General features: G+C 39.1%; 1 protein-coding gene across 1 annotated transcript in view; it reads left to right on the plus strand.

Annotated features, from left to right (window-relative positions):
• The first annotated feature begins 2,389 nt into the window (after positions 1-2,389).
• MVP (major vault protein) overlaps positions 2,390-14,335 on the plus strand; it is a 68,407-nt gene continuing 56,461 nt past the window's right edge. The window contains exon 1 of the mRNA XM_026682207.2: positions 2,390-2,519. The gene's annotated coding sequence lies outside the window, so the exon portion shown is untranslated. The remainder of the gene's footprint in view (positions 2,520-14,335) is intronic.

The following is a 14,335-nucleotide window of genomic DNA, read 5'->3' on the forward strand; positions in this document are numbered from 1 at the left end:
CTCCATTGCAGAGGACAAGTGAAGTCCCTTATAATGTAAAGTATACATGCACCTTGCGTTCGTGAGATGCTGTAACACAGGGAAGAGATTTTTTTTCTTCCACCAAAACTATTCAGGAAGTATAATGCCTTACTTTCTTGTAATTTACACAGCATACAAAATAATAAATAAAAGTAAATGTTTAAATAATAAATTGGTTTAAAATTCTTTGGGGGCAAAAAGCAATTCAAGTAAACTAATAAGTTATCTTGATTTTAGCATAGTTTCCCTATAAATGCTTGGGTGAAAAGACATCTCTTGAGTAGGCAAAGATGGCATTAGGCAAGCCTATACTCCAAAAACATAAAATTTTTACTGCTGGATAACTGTTGGGCCACAATACAAGGAAGTGCATTTTAAATACGTTTTTATTTTAACTATTTTACCTGCTCCTATAGAAAAATGGGATATAAATCAAGGTGAAAGACAATAAGAGCAATAGATTGATCCAATGGTTTTAACTGCTTTGTTTTCCTTTTTGTATACTGTTAGGTGCTCCTTTGATGAAGAGGTTAAGGAAAGGCAACCAGGAGCTCTGGTGCCATCTTATGCATGGGTGACCTTGGGCCAGTCCTTTTCTTTCAACCATAGGAAAAAGACATTCGCAAGCCACTTCTGAAAAACCTAGTCAAGAAAATTGCAGGGGCTAATCTAGGCAGTTCCAAGATTCAGACACAATTCAACAGCAGGGAAATTCTTCAAGAAAAATGTAGTAGAAATTAATATTAATAATAATAGATATGCTATCGCAGAACTGTGAGAGCTGCACAACTTATAGCTAGTCAGAACTCTGAACAGCTCATTGTCATTTGCCAAAACTTGCTGGGAAGTTCTCATTTTTTTAAATTGAAAGATGTATTTCTGCTGAACAATAACCTAAAATAAAATAACATTTCTTTATACTGGAAAAAATATGCAATTCTGATTTTCACTTATATTACAGTCTGCTTTCTTCTAAGGAAATCTAACAATATAAAGTCGCTGAATTGATACCTGCATGCTGAAATTCAATAGGATTGCCATATTGGGAATATATATATATATATATCAATATAAAACTATTGATCACGACAAGAAGATCCAAATATAATGACTCTGCATGATGTGCCTTATTCAGTAAAGTTATTGAAACCATGGTTAAATCATGGTTTGATTTGAATTCTTTTAGTAGTTCTCGAGCCAATTAACATCACTGGATCAGGATATGAGCCTAATCTTTCTCTAATATTGATATTTGTATTACTTTGATTTGCATACAATACTACCTATTTAACGAAGTGTTCAAAATCCACTTTACCACAGTCCAGGTAAGCTGTTTTCACATAGCATCTTGGATCACAAATTAGCCAATTGCTTTTGTGTGTGGTCATTTTATGTCTTGGTATGTTGATCTCAAAGTTGCACTGTATTGAATAAAATCACAAGAACCATGTCCTGTTGATGTAATCCTACTTTCCTTGGATATCTGCACAGGAGACAAATAATATGTCCATGTTACCATGCCAATGCCACCTACTGTAATTTACAGCTGACAGGATGCAAGAGATAATGGTGGCATTTATGTGATCCTCTCTTCGTGCATCATTTTGATATCACAGTGTTTTGCTGCAAATGCCACAAATGCCCATCCATTTTTGATATATCTATTTTCTGTGGATCATATCTTTTCCAGTTGTTGCAGATTTTTTTGGTGCCAGTTTCTAAATTGCTCTAGCAAATTCCAAGAATCTTGTTTTAAAATAAAGATCAGCATTTCTTTGTATTATCTGGTCTGAGCAAATCAGATTATCAAAAAGATGACTATGAAAAGATGACTTCTGTATATCCCGCCAGATTATTACCAGATGACAATAACAAAAAGTGAATTCGTTGCAGCTGTGCAATCCAGGTGTATGCACAGTTATAGTAGTCAATCGAATTGATTCAATGTGTTGAAATCTTAAACATATCTTAATCATGTTTATCGTAGGAGCAATACTAACGTTTCGTGCCAAAATACGGTAGGAGAAAGTCAAAGAAAATGGCTGATGAGTCAAACGATTACAGCTAGAAGAGACACACACTTTCCTGTTTTGTTCACCCAGTTCTTTCAACTGGCTAAGTTACTTACAGATATATAATAACAAATTACATCTCTGTAATTCCACCAACTAATTTTCTCTAAACACATGCGGACTGCGCATGCCAATTCCGCGCTCGTAGATCAGAGACGCATGCGCTCCAGAAAGGAACGAAACGTGCACGGAGAGATGCGGAGGCGCTGCGAAAACAATATGCTCGTGCTCGACAGCCCTGGTCTCTGTCGCGCGCGCCTGAACGCAAGAGAAGTTGTAAATAAATTAAGGCGCATGCGCCTCAAGGGTCTTGTGATTTCAGATTTACACTCCGTCCGCCGCGGAGTGACAGAAGCTCGGTTTACGCATGCGTTTTTCCACAAATGTGAGAATGCGGGATAATATGACGCATGCGTAATAAGAACGGCAAGTGATTCTACTTTCCGGGTGACGACGGGAGGTGCGGTCGCTCTTTTACTGAATGTTTGGGCTAGGTTGGTGAAGGTTTGAACAGCTATTTAAATAATTGCATTTAGATTGGTGCTCCGAATGGGTTTATTGACAAGACTTACCTTTGCTGCGCCATTAGGTGTATTTTATAGAATTTTCCCTCCCGCCTCTCCTTGGGAATCCGAATTGATATGTAGAAGTGAATTTTTCTGTCTTTGCAAAAAACATGGGGGCACTTTTAAATATCCAATCCCATCACACTATACTGCAAAATTCCTTTTGAAATCTTCACTCGACCCCAACCTTCCTGAAAGAGGATGTTAGAAGAATTGAGGAGTCCATGCTACTCTCTGAGTTTGGTTGTTTTCTTGCAGACGTTTCATTACCCAAACTAGGTAGCATTATCAATGCTAGTAAGGAGTGGGGTTTGCCTCAATTTATATTCTAGTGGCTTGCCCTGTAAAAATATAAATTGAGAGCAAATCCTTCTAGCACTGATTACGTTATCTGGCTTGGAAAATGAACCATCTGCAAAAAAACAACCAAGCTCAAGAGAGCACTTCATTTCAAGCCTAACCTACAAACATTAACTTTTATCAGGAAAAAAATTCTTGGTCTGATTTTCTGAGCCGGGTTACCAATAAAACACAAATGAAGCTGCTGGAAGTAAAGTATTTTATTCATTCAAGATGTACTGGGGTTAAAGAAAGCCTATATCATTAGGGACCTATCAGTAGAGGTATATATTATGTGGTGAGCTTTGATGTTTACATTTACAGATTGAGGTGCTCCTGTCCTGGGTTATGATCCTAAGATGCATGCTGGGTGTGTTTATTAGAATGTTGGCCTTGAGGTCATGTGAAGTCTGGAAAAAGATTGCCTTCAGATTAAGAGAGGGAATCAAATGGAGTATTGACATAAAAGATTTCCCTTATCAACCTAATGGGCAGATCAGAAGCTTTTAATTTTTAATAAGGGCATTCTAGAAGTGTGATGTTCCACTTTTATTTCTGCAGTACTCATTCTTTCTCAAAATTGAGAGAAAAGAGATTGCAGACAGAGTGTTTAATAAAGCATACGCAGACTATTTTCCTGAAGCTCGCCTACATTTTACTGCTAAGCATTTTTATTAAAAAAAAACACTGACAGTACACTGAGTTATATACATTCTTAAAATTACATTTTTAAAACCATATGATGTCATGTGCAACTACATACAGAGAGCAGCCCTTCAGCTAATGGTTAATGTCACAGTACTGCCTGAAGCTTTAGAGATAATCAGTTTGGATGATATAGTAAAATTCCATCATTCTGGAACAAAATCAAAAGGTTTATGCTTAATAACCTCTCAACCCAGTATGGCTGGCACATTCTGCAGGAACTTCCCAACTGTCAGCTCTACCATATGTAAGATCCAAAATGATATACTATATAAAGCAACAAAAGGAGTTCATTTGTTCACAAAAAATAGTCCAAATTGAATGTAGTATGCATTGCATTCTAAGGAGTAACCAGATTTCTTTGCAATACACCAGTTGATGTATGGGCTTTCTGGGCCAGTCAATCCCTCTCAGCCAAACCCTTCTCACAGGGGAGGTTGTTGTCGGGAAAGTAAGAAGGAGAATTAGGTATGTTTGCCACCTTGAGTTATGTATAAAAATAATAAAAGGCTGGAAATAAGTATCATTAGAAGACAGGTATGAGATGATGCCATAAATTATTAGTTAAATCTTATGTATGTAAGAAATAAAGATAGATAAGATATCTAGGTCTTTCTTGCCATATCTTTATTAAATTCATTGCTAAAAGGAAGACAACCCTATACTGAGAAAAAACTTGGAGAAAGCAAACCCAGATAAACATAGACAAAGATTCATTGCAGTGCTCAGCTTCCCATCAATTGCCAACTCCAGCTGAAAACATACTTGGAGTTTCCACACTCACACTCCCATATGTACATAGATGTAATATGTTCAAATGTACACCTATCTGAATGTGAGAATATATATATGTCAGAAGACATACTCTAGGACCCAAATATAGGCATATATTTAACTGAATTAATAACTAATTGAATCAGATGGATATAGTGTTATCTATATTATTTTACACAGTTAAAACAACATTTTCTAAATGTTAGTATATTTGACTTTACTTATTACATATCTGTCATCAGAAAGTTGGGCAGTATAAAAGTGTTATATTACTCAACTGGATAAATAAAATCAATTGTCTGTAAAATTAGCCTACTGACATAAGGAATTGATTCACGACTGTTTTCTCACAGACTTCTCTCACCCATTAAAACCCACACAGTTACAAATGTTCTCTACTTTTCTCCCAGTAGAAACAGAGGAGGAGGAGATTTTACTTATATATGTATATATATAATATATGTATACTATATATATGTATTATATATGTATATTTATATATATAATATATGTATATTTATAATTACATACAGTATATATTATATATGTATATATATAAAATATATAGAGCTTGCTCTTTCTGTGAACTATCCTTAAATATCACATTTCGATTCTTACTATGTTACAGAGCACCTGGTTATGACATCGAACATGTAAATAAGATAAATTCACTACTAACATGGGCAACATACTGCCCACACACTTTTATCTTTCTGGTGACTTTAATCTACCTCATATTAACTGGACCCTAAATGAATGTACAACTGAACCCATACATGCAACCTTCTACAATGCTGTTACAAATCTGGGACTGGAACAACTAGTAACCAACAATACTAGACTTAACAACTGCCTTGATCTCATCTTCTGCAATAGTTTGAATTTAATTTACGGAATACAAACTAAAGAACCCTTTTCCAACAGTGACCACAATATGATTGACTTTTGTCTCAACATACGCCCACACAAAAATCATCACAATGACGTAATTCCCAATTATAACTTCAAAAAAGGCAACTATGATCTTATAGACAACGATCTCTCATCCCTTGATTGGCAATCTCTATTCACTGGATGCAATACTGTTGAAGACCATTACAACATATTTTTACTTGAAGTCAAAAGAGTCATCAAACTATATGTACCAACAACAACTCCCAAAACAAAACAAAAACATAACCCATAACAATAAGGAAACTTCAATCCAAAAAGAGATCACTCTGGCGGAAAAACAAATCTGGTCACGTTGCCAACTTCAAAAGCTGATACAAAAATTTATGCCACCAGATAAAAACTGAATTCACCAATTATCACATTAAACAAGAGGAAAACCTTGTACGCACCAATTCCACCCATGCTTTCTACAATTTTGTAAACAACAAACTAAAAGACTCAAGGTCCATCCCACCCCTGATAAAACTTAATGGTAAAGACTGCAACGACGACAGCATTAAAGCCAACATCTTTAACGCATTCTTTGGCTCAGTATTTGTAAACAGCAATGGATCATGCCCAGTATTTCCTAGCCGAACCACAGAAAACTACAATGATCTAATACATATCGATTTTACAGAAGACAATGTTGAAAAAGCACTACACAATCTAAAACCATCTCTATCTATTGCACTGGACAGAATATGTGCCTACTTCTTAAAAAAGCTATCCACTGCCATAGCAGAACCTCTAAGCATAATCTTTGAAAAGTCTTTTAGGACCAGCTCCTTGTCTAACCTATGGTCACAAGCCACGGTCATCCCCATCTTCAAAAAGGGAGCCTAGTTGAAAATTACAGACCAATCTCCTTATGCTGTGTCACCTGTAAAGTCATGGAGTCAATTATTAACCAATCCATTATCTTCCACTTAGAGACAAACAACCTACTCTCCAATAAACAATTTGGTTTCAGAAAAAAACTATCCTGTAATCTGCAACTCTTAGACTGCAAAAACATATGGACTACACAACTCGATCAGGGCAAAGTAATAGAGGCAATCTACATAGACTTCTGTAAAGCCTTTGATTCAGTGGTACACGACAAACTACTCCTAAAACTAAAATCTTATGGTATCTTGGACAACTGCATAACTGGATAGAAGCATTCCTCTCAAACAGACAACAAATGGTCAAAATTGGGAGCGTCCTATCAAATTCTGTACCTTTCAACAGTGGTGTCCCCCAAGGCAGTGTTCTAGGACCAACTCTTTTCATACTCTACATAAATGACCTCTGACCATTTTAAGAGCAACTGCGTTCTCTTCGCTGATGATGTAAAGCTATTCAACACCACAGACAATACTGCTTACCCTTCAAAAAGATCTTGACTATGTATCAGAATGGTCAAACAAATGGCAACTTCAAATCTCAACAAATAAATGCTCTGTCTTACATATTGGCAAAAAAAATCAGAAAATAAAATACAAGCTGAATAATCAAGAGTTTGTTGATGATCCAAGCTCTGTAAAGGACCTTGGAATACTCATCTCTAATGATCTAAGTGCTAGAGCCCACTGTAACTACATAGCCAAAAAGGCATTAAGAGTTGTTAACCTAATCCTACATAGCTTTTTCTCTGGTAATATCACACTACTAACTAGAGCATACAAAACATTTGCTAGACTAATACTCGAATACAGCTCATCAGTCTGGAACCCACATATCTGATATTAGCACAGTTGATAAAGTCCAGAAATATTTCACAAGAAGAGTTTTCCACTCCTCTACTCATTGTAGAATAACTTATGCCACCAGACTTGAAATTCTAGACCTAGAAAACCTTGAATTACGCCGTCTTCAGTCTGATCTAAGCATGGTATATAAAATCATACATTGCAATGACTTACCTGTCAATGAATACTTCAGCTTCAACCATAACAACACAAGAGCACACAATAGATACAAACTCAAGGTTAACCGCACCAAACTTGATTGCAGGAAATACGACTTCAGCAACAGAGTGGTCAATGTCTGGAATACTCTACCTGATTCTGTGGTTTCTTCCCCAAACCCCAAAAACTTTAACCTTAGACTGTCTACCATTGACCTCACCCCTTTCCTAAGAGGTCTGTAGGGGACGTGCATAAAGCGCACCATAACGTGCCTACCGTCCCTGTCCTATTGTTTCTTTTATTTTTCTTAAATGTACCCATTTCATGTATTCATAACTATGTCTATACTTATACCTATTATCTTGTAAGCGATTGACAAATAAAAATAAATAAATAAAAATAAATAAATAAAATATGTATCCATTTATTTGACCGCTGTAAATTGTAGCTCTAGGCTAAAAATGATCTAAGAAAAGTTACACTTAAAAGGGAAGACAAGGGGCGAGAACATAACTGGATAGAGAAATTAAGTGGAAAAGTTAACAGAATGAAAGAGAGAAAGAAAAAACTCAAGTCTTTCAAAAGGATTAAATTCAAAAGGCAAACAGCAGCTTCAGGCTCTTTTTGAAAGCCATCTGCATTTTGCTGTGATGATGTCTCCAACTTTTCTGCTGGGTAACTACCATTGTCTGAACTAAAGTATGCAGAATTTACATATATACTCAGCTTCATGTGAAATAATGTCAGCAATGCCCATGGGTTATATTTAGGACTAGCTCGATACCCGTGCTTCGCTATGTGGTCAGGCTTAGTTTTTGGGGAGGAAAATAAGGGGGGGGGATGTACCTCTGCCTACCAGCATCCATCAGTAATCATCTGGCTAGCATCCCGTCAGTGTGTGAGAGAGTTGAGGGCTATTTGGAAACTGAAACAGTATTTGCTGCATGAGCAAAAAGAGACAGCAAGGAGGCTGGGCGTGGCTTAGCTCAACTGTTCTATACTAAAGCTGGTTGCTGCTGTGAAACTAAAACTAAAACTGAAACTCCTCTCCTTTGCTTATGTTTTGCAGGTGGGGAGGGGGAGTAGATCTCCTTGGCATCAGAGCGCATTAATAATATAGGAAATACTAATGCTCTGATGGTCATTTCAAAAAATCCTTTCTTAGCACCTAGAAGCCAAGAGGAACATATGTGCCAAATTTCAAGTTTGTAGGCTTTATGGTTTTGGAGGTTTTGTGATGATGCGTGAGTGATATTTCGCTTTTATATATATAGATAAACATGATAATTTAAAACATACAGGCATATAGGTGACATCAGAAAGGGCAATATAAAAATAAGGCAAAGAAAACATGCACAGCATAATTTAGGAATTATTTACAACTCCTTTACTAGTAGTGCCCCTGTTTCCGCTGGGAAGCAGTGGGTTGCATCATATGCTGGGTTATTCTTCATATTTTGGGCTATCTGACTGGTGTTGGAGTGGCAGTCGTAGTGTGTTAAATGGAGTATAACCAGCATCCCAAGCCAAGACCAACTTCCTCTCAGAGAGGGGATTGTCTTCTGTTAAATTTTATTAATTTTTTGAATAATTGTATAATTTGTTTTTTTACAGAACAGGCAAATAAAAACTAACATAAACTAACAATCAGAAAGAAAAATAGGTGCAAAAAGTAACTTAGAAAAAGGAAACAAAATATAGAAAAGGAATGACTTTCAATTTTCTTTTCCAAGCATATAAAATCTCACAGGTGATATTTATCTGTATAGCCCCAATCTTCTCTGGTGTAGCCCATTTTTTAACTCCCTCCCTTCACAACATTTTACTCATTCTATTAATGTTTCTGTTATCTTGCTGACAAACAAGCAAAGTCTCAATCTTCCTTTATATAATTTCTTTCCAATACTTTTTAGGAAACAATAAATATAACAATAGATTGTAAGTAAAATAAAAATATAGAAATAAAAATTTAAAATACAAATAAAGAATAAATAAACAAGGGAAATCTCAAATAGTCTGACTTTGGGAATTCTCTCCAATCCTCTAACCAGAAATAATAATGACTGGGTTTCTTATCTGCTTCTTTGAAATGAAAGAACATGTTAAACTGTGTGTACTTTCTCTGTAGGGATTAATTAGGGAGTCATATTTACATTGCCTCTGTCTTCTGCTTTTCCCTTGGATTGTATTTATTTTTCACATCTCTATATCATCTCACATACTCTGGGTGGTCTATTATAAAAACATAAAAAGTGATATAAAAGCATAAATAAAAATGGAGATAAAATATACTGTATATACTCGAGTATAAGCCTAGTTTTTCAGCCCATTTTTTGTGCTGAAAAAATCCCCTCGGCTTATCGAGTCAGATTCCCCTCTGAAAAAAAAATGGTGTGGAGTCGCAGCCTCCGGCGGCAGCGACTCCCAACAACCAGCCGGGAAGGGAAAGGCAAAAGCGCTTTGCCTTTCCCTTCCCGAGGCGGCGGGACTGGGGCCGCGCCGGCGGTAGTGACTCCTGACTCAGGGGCCTCCGAGGGAGGGGAAGAGAGTGACTCCTGCCTCCGCTGTCATCATCATCTTCTTTTGGGTTAGTGAATCAATTAAACCTTTCATGATAGTGAGATCGTTTCCCAAATTAATTATTTTTATTTTTGAAATTTACCAGTAGCTGCTGCATTTCCCACCCTCAAACTTATACTCGAGTCAATAAGTTTTCCCAGTTTTTTTGTGTAAAATTAGGTGCCTCGGCTTATATTCGGGTCGACTTATACTCGAGTATATACGGTAATTAAAAATGTTAAAGCATTAAAAAAGGCAGAGAAATGACCCCTCATATCAGCATAGGGTTGAATAACACTCTTCAACCCCCATGCCAATTGGCAGAGCAGGGTCTTTAACGCTCTTTTGAAAGAACAAAAGAGTCGGGCACCACCTCCTCTCTGGGCCTGATATATACCAAAGAGTGGGGGCAACCAAAGAAAAGGCTGCCATTTTGAATCTCACCAGTTGAAATTCTTTTAACTGATGGGATTTGCAACATACCTTCCCTGCGGGACCAGGTGGATAGGACAGTGTGATAGGGATGAGACAGATCCTCAGGTAACCCGATCCCATACCATGAACAACTTTAAAGATGATAACGAAGACCTTTAATAGAACCTGGAAACAAATTGGCACCCAATGCAGCTCCTGTAGCAAAGGTGTTTCAATTCAAGAGGCACCCAAAACTGCTTGCATTGCTTACTGTATCCAGCTGTAGGTTCTGAAGACTCTTCAACGGTAGCCCCAGGTAGAGTGCATTGCAGTAGTCAAGGGATGTCAAACTCGATTTCACTGAGGACCACATCAGGGTTGTGTTTGACCTCGGGGGGTCAGAGAGTATGTAGCCAGGAGCATGGCCAGCTTAACATCACTCGTGTTATGGAAGCACCTGTGGTGGCCCAAGCGCTCTGCCAGTGGAAACACACTCCTGAGCACTGTTTTCAGCTGTGACATCCTCCTGCAACCCTCTGCCAGAGAAAACGGAGCTCGGGGGAGCAGGCACAGACCTCCTGAGCTCTGTTTTCCCTGGCAGAGGCACCCTGGGCCAATCCACTATTTCCAGGGCAGCCCCGTGGGCCAGATCTGAGCTGAATCCAGTCTGCAGGCCTTGAGTTTGACAGCCCTGCAGTAGTCCATATGGGAGATGATCAGGGTATGAGGGAGGGACTGAAAGAAAGACTTCACACAATCTAGGAAAGGGTATATAACTAATACACAACACCAAGTTGCATAACCCCATGTATATCTATGTACATGTGCCAACCTACTATGTGCCCATCTATATACATATGAACAGGGAAGCACAGGGTAAACTGCCTACTGTCTTGTGTGCTCTATTCTCTGTCACATGACCAGAAGAATAGCCTATACTGGAGCAGTGTTACTGTCTCATCTCAGGAATGCCCCAGGCAATATTTATCTTTCCAAAATACCTGAGATGAGGAGTTGAACACTACAAAGGCTTCCATACAAAGTTTTCTTTATTGGATTATATTAGGCATCCTCAAGGTATAACTCACAGTTATGTTGAGATTCATCTAACGTCCAATCTTTGCATAGTCATCTTCATAGTGTGAAAAGATGGTTATCTTCATCCCATAATGATACAACAAAGGGAGACTCTAGCACGATGCTGGGGTCCAGGTAGGAATGAACAAAGGCTCCCCCCAACCCAACTAGAGGTCAGTTCACTGACCAATCAGGATTACAGATGTGACCACATGACATGAACTACATCTCCCATGAGGCATTAACTACATTTCCCATGAAGCATTCCCTTAAGGGGACAGCTCCCAATTCCCAACTAACTATATACTGTCTAACCAGCACACTCCCCGCCTGGAATTATAAGTTCCACTACCAACTAACTATTAACTAAAGGAAACAACTAAGGTAAACAGTAAATAGTAACATAGCATCAAACAATACAATGAGGTAGATACAAAGCATGCAAAGCTTGAGGTTCAATCTTCGAGTTCAGCAGTAGCTTTCCTCCTCGCCGTGCATTGTGGTGCGATGCTCACCCCGGCTCCAGGTGTGTCTCTGTGGTACGCTGAGACTCCTTGGTCGAGGGAGGGATAGGAGTTGTCTGCTATGGTGGCTCAGAGTCTCATTGCAGAGCGGCTGGGTGCTTGTTGCTGTTGCATAAGTAACATCACACCTTAGCTGTGCAGTCTTTGGCCATGTGTTCTGTAGACTCGCAACACTTGTAGCAGAGTTTGTACTCCCTAATCAAAGCTTTCCTTTGATATAGGGGTTTCTTTCCAAATACCTTGCACCTGTTCAGCAGGTGCAAGGATTTGTGGAGTGAACAAATCTGATCTTTCTGTGTACTCGGAAGTCCATATTGGGCTGTCTCCAATGGGTTTTCGCCCATATTCGGAATGGGTGAGGTAGCGATCCCGGTTTTATGTGTAGACATGAGGGATTCTCCCTTTGCAGTTTGTGCCAGACCCGTGGATGGTGCAGAGTTCCTGCTGGCTCTTTTGTCAGTTGGGGAACTATCAGCTCTGAGCCTGCGGGTCCAGGGGTTGTTGCACATCGTTGCCTGGTGGGCCACAAATTCTTCGAGAAGGGCAAAGGGAGGTTCTTTGTTTTGGCCATTGATCCTGAAGGCCTCAGTCAACTGGATCCATTGTTCAATTAACAGCTATCGTAGTTTTCAAACGATTTTGCTTTGCATTTCGAACTGGTTAAGACAAGTGAGTCCCGGCAAGTCGGGAACCTTTTGTGCCGCTCTTAGAGAATTCTCTAAGCTGGCTAGGCTCTTCGAGACTGATTTTAGGAGAGCTGTTGAGGTGATCCAAAAGTGAAGCTTCCACCTCTGTGGGAGCGCCATATTCTTCATCGAGTCTCTTCCACGTTAACCAAAGGGCAGCGTTTGGATTTGTTAAATGGGATACGTAAAAGTCCTTCACTGCTTCTGCAGACCGCAGCCCTGGCCATGCTATCAAATGTACGAGTACTTCATCAGGCTGCAGGCGTGCGGCCTGAATGTTGCACATGAAGATACTCTTCCATAGTAGATATCCTTTGCCTGGCTGGACAGAAAATTTGTACATACCATTAGCAGCCAAATCTAGCTTTCCTCTCCTTAGTGCCAACTCTCTCCAGAATGCTGGATCATCGGCTGAGGTTGCATGGGGGTTGCAGGTAAGGTGCATTGGTATGGTGAGATCTCGCTTTGGATTCTCGTAGACTTGGTCTGGGTTGTGTCTCAGCGATGGCTCGTAGTCTTCTTTCCTGTACTTCCTGAGGAGGATGTCCTGCCATGCCGTATATGATGGTTGTCCTTCACAGTGCTGGGCAGGCCAACCACGGTTATCTTGTTGTACCTCAGAGCTCGAATTGTGTTGAGGTTGTGGCAGGAACTCCATTACCCTTGGGTTGAGCTGGGGAATTTCTGCTTGATGTATGTCTCCATGCTGAGAAATCTTCGTTGTTATCAGTGGGCTGATTTGCTTGCCCTGTAGGTCTTGAGACATTGGGGTAGGTTTTCTCTGTTTTCAGGGATGGAGCCTCAAGTTTTAGGTCTTACAATGTCAATTTTTTGACTGGCGTTTAGATCCTATGGTTGAGATTCTCCCCTTTGATTCCCTGGTTTTGGGAGACTGCTAACTAACTGTGCCAGTTCTGCCTGCTTGTGCCATAGCGAGTACTGCTCACCCACATTGGCCTTGACACATTTATCTGGGCTCTCTCTTTCCAAATCTCCAAGGTTGAAGTTGAGGGAGGCGTTGTCGGCTGCCTTCAGCAATGCTTCAGCCCGTGCTGTCTTTGCTGCTGTCTCCCTTTGTCATTTGAGCAACTGCAAAAAGTTTTCTTTATTGGATTATATTAGGCATCCTCAAGGTATAACTCACAGTTATGTTGAGATTCATCTAACGTCCAATCTTTGTATAGTCATCTTCATAGTGTGAAAAGATGGTTATCTTCATCCCATAAGGATACAACAAAGGGAGACTTCAGCACGATGCTGGGGTCCAGGTAGGAATGAACAAAGGCTCCCCCCAACCCAACTAGAGGTCAATTCACTGACCAATCAGGATTACAGATGTGACCACATGACATGAACTACATCTCCCATGAGGCATTAACTACATTTCCCATGAAGCATTCCCTTAAGGGGACAGTTCCCAATTCCCAACTGACTATATACTATCTAACCAGCACAGTTACCACCCTCTAGAATTTCCCATGAAAGAAATAATTTTTCAGGATTTCTATTTTTCTGTGCCCCCAGCTGGATCTCACCCATTCTTTAGTAGCATAATCCTATTATTTCCTCCCATTTCTGATTAAATTCTTGTCCAATACTGTTTTCAAACAGTTATTTTGCTGACCAATAAAGTCACCAGCCTTTTTACATGATATCCTTTCTATTTCTTTTTTGTTGGCTTTTAAATAAAAGCAAAAAACAGGTTTTCTTTTCTTTTCCTTGTTTTTCTTTCTGTATTTTGATCTATAAATAAATGAATGAAGTCATCATTTC

Source organism: Notechis scutatus, chromosome Z (genome assembly GCF_049901735.1).
Source record: "Notechis scutatus isolate UNSWTSFEM ecotype Mainland chromosome Z, rNotScu1.2, whole genome shotgun sequence".
NCBI lineage: Eukaryota > Metazoa > Chordata > Lepidosauria > Squamata > Elapidae > Notechis > Notechis scutatus.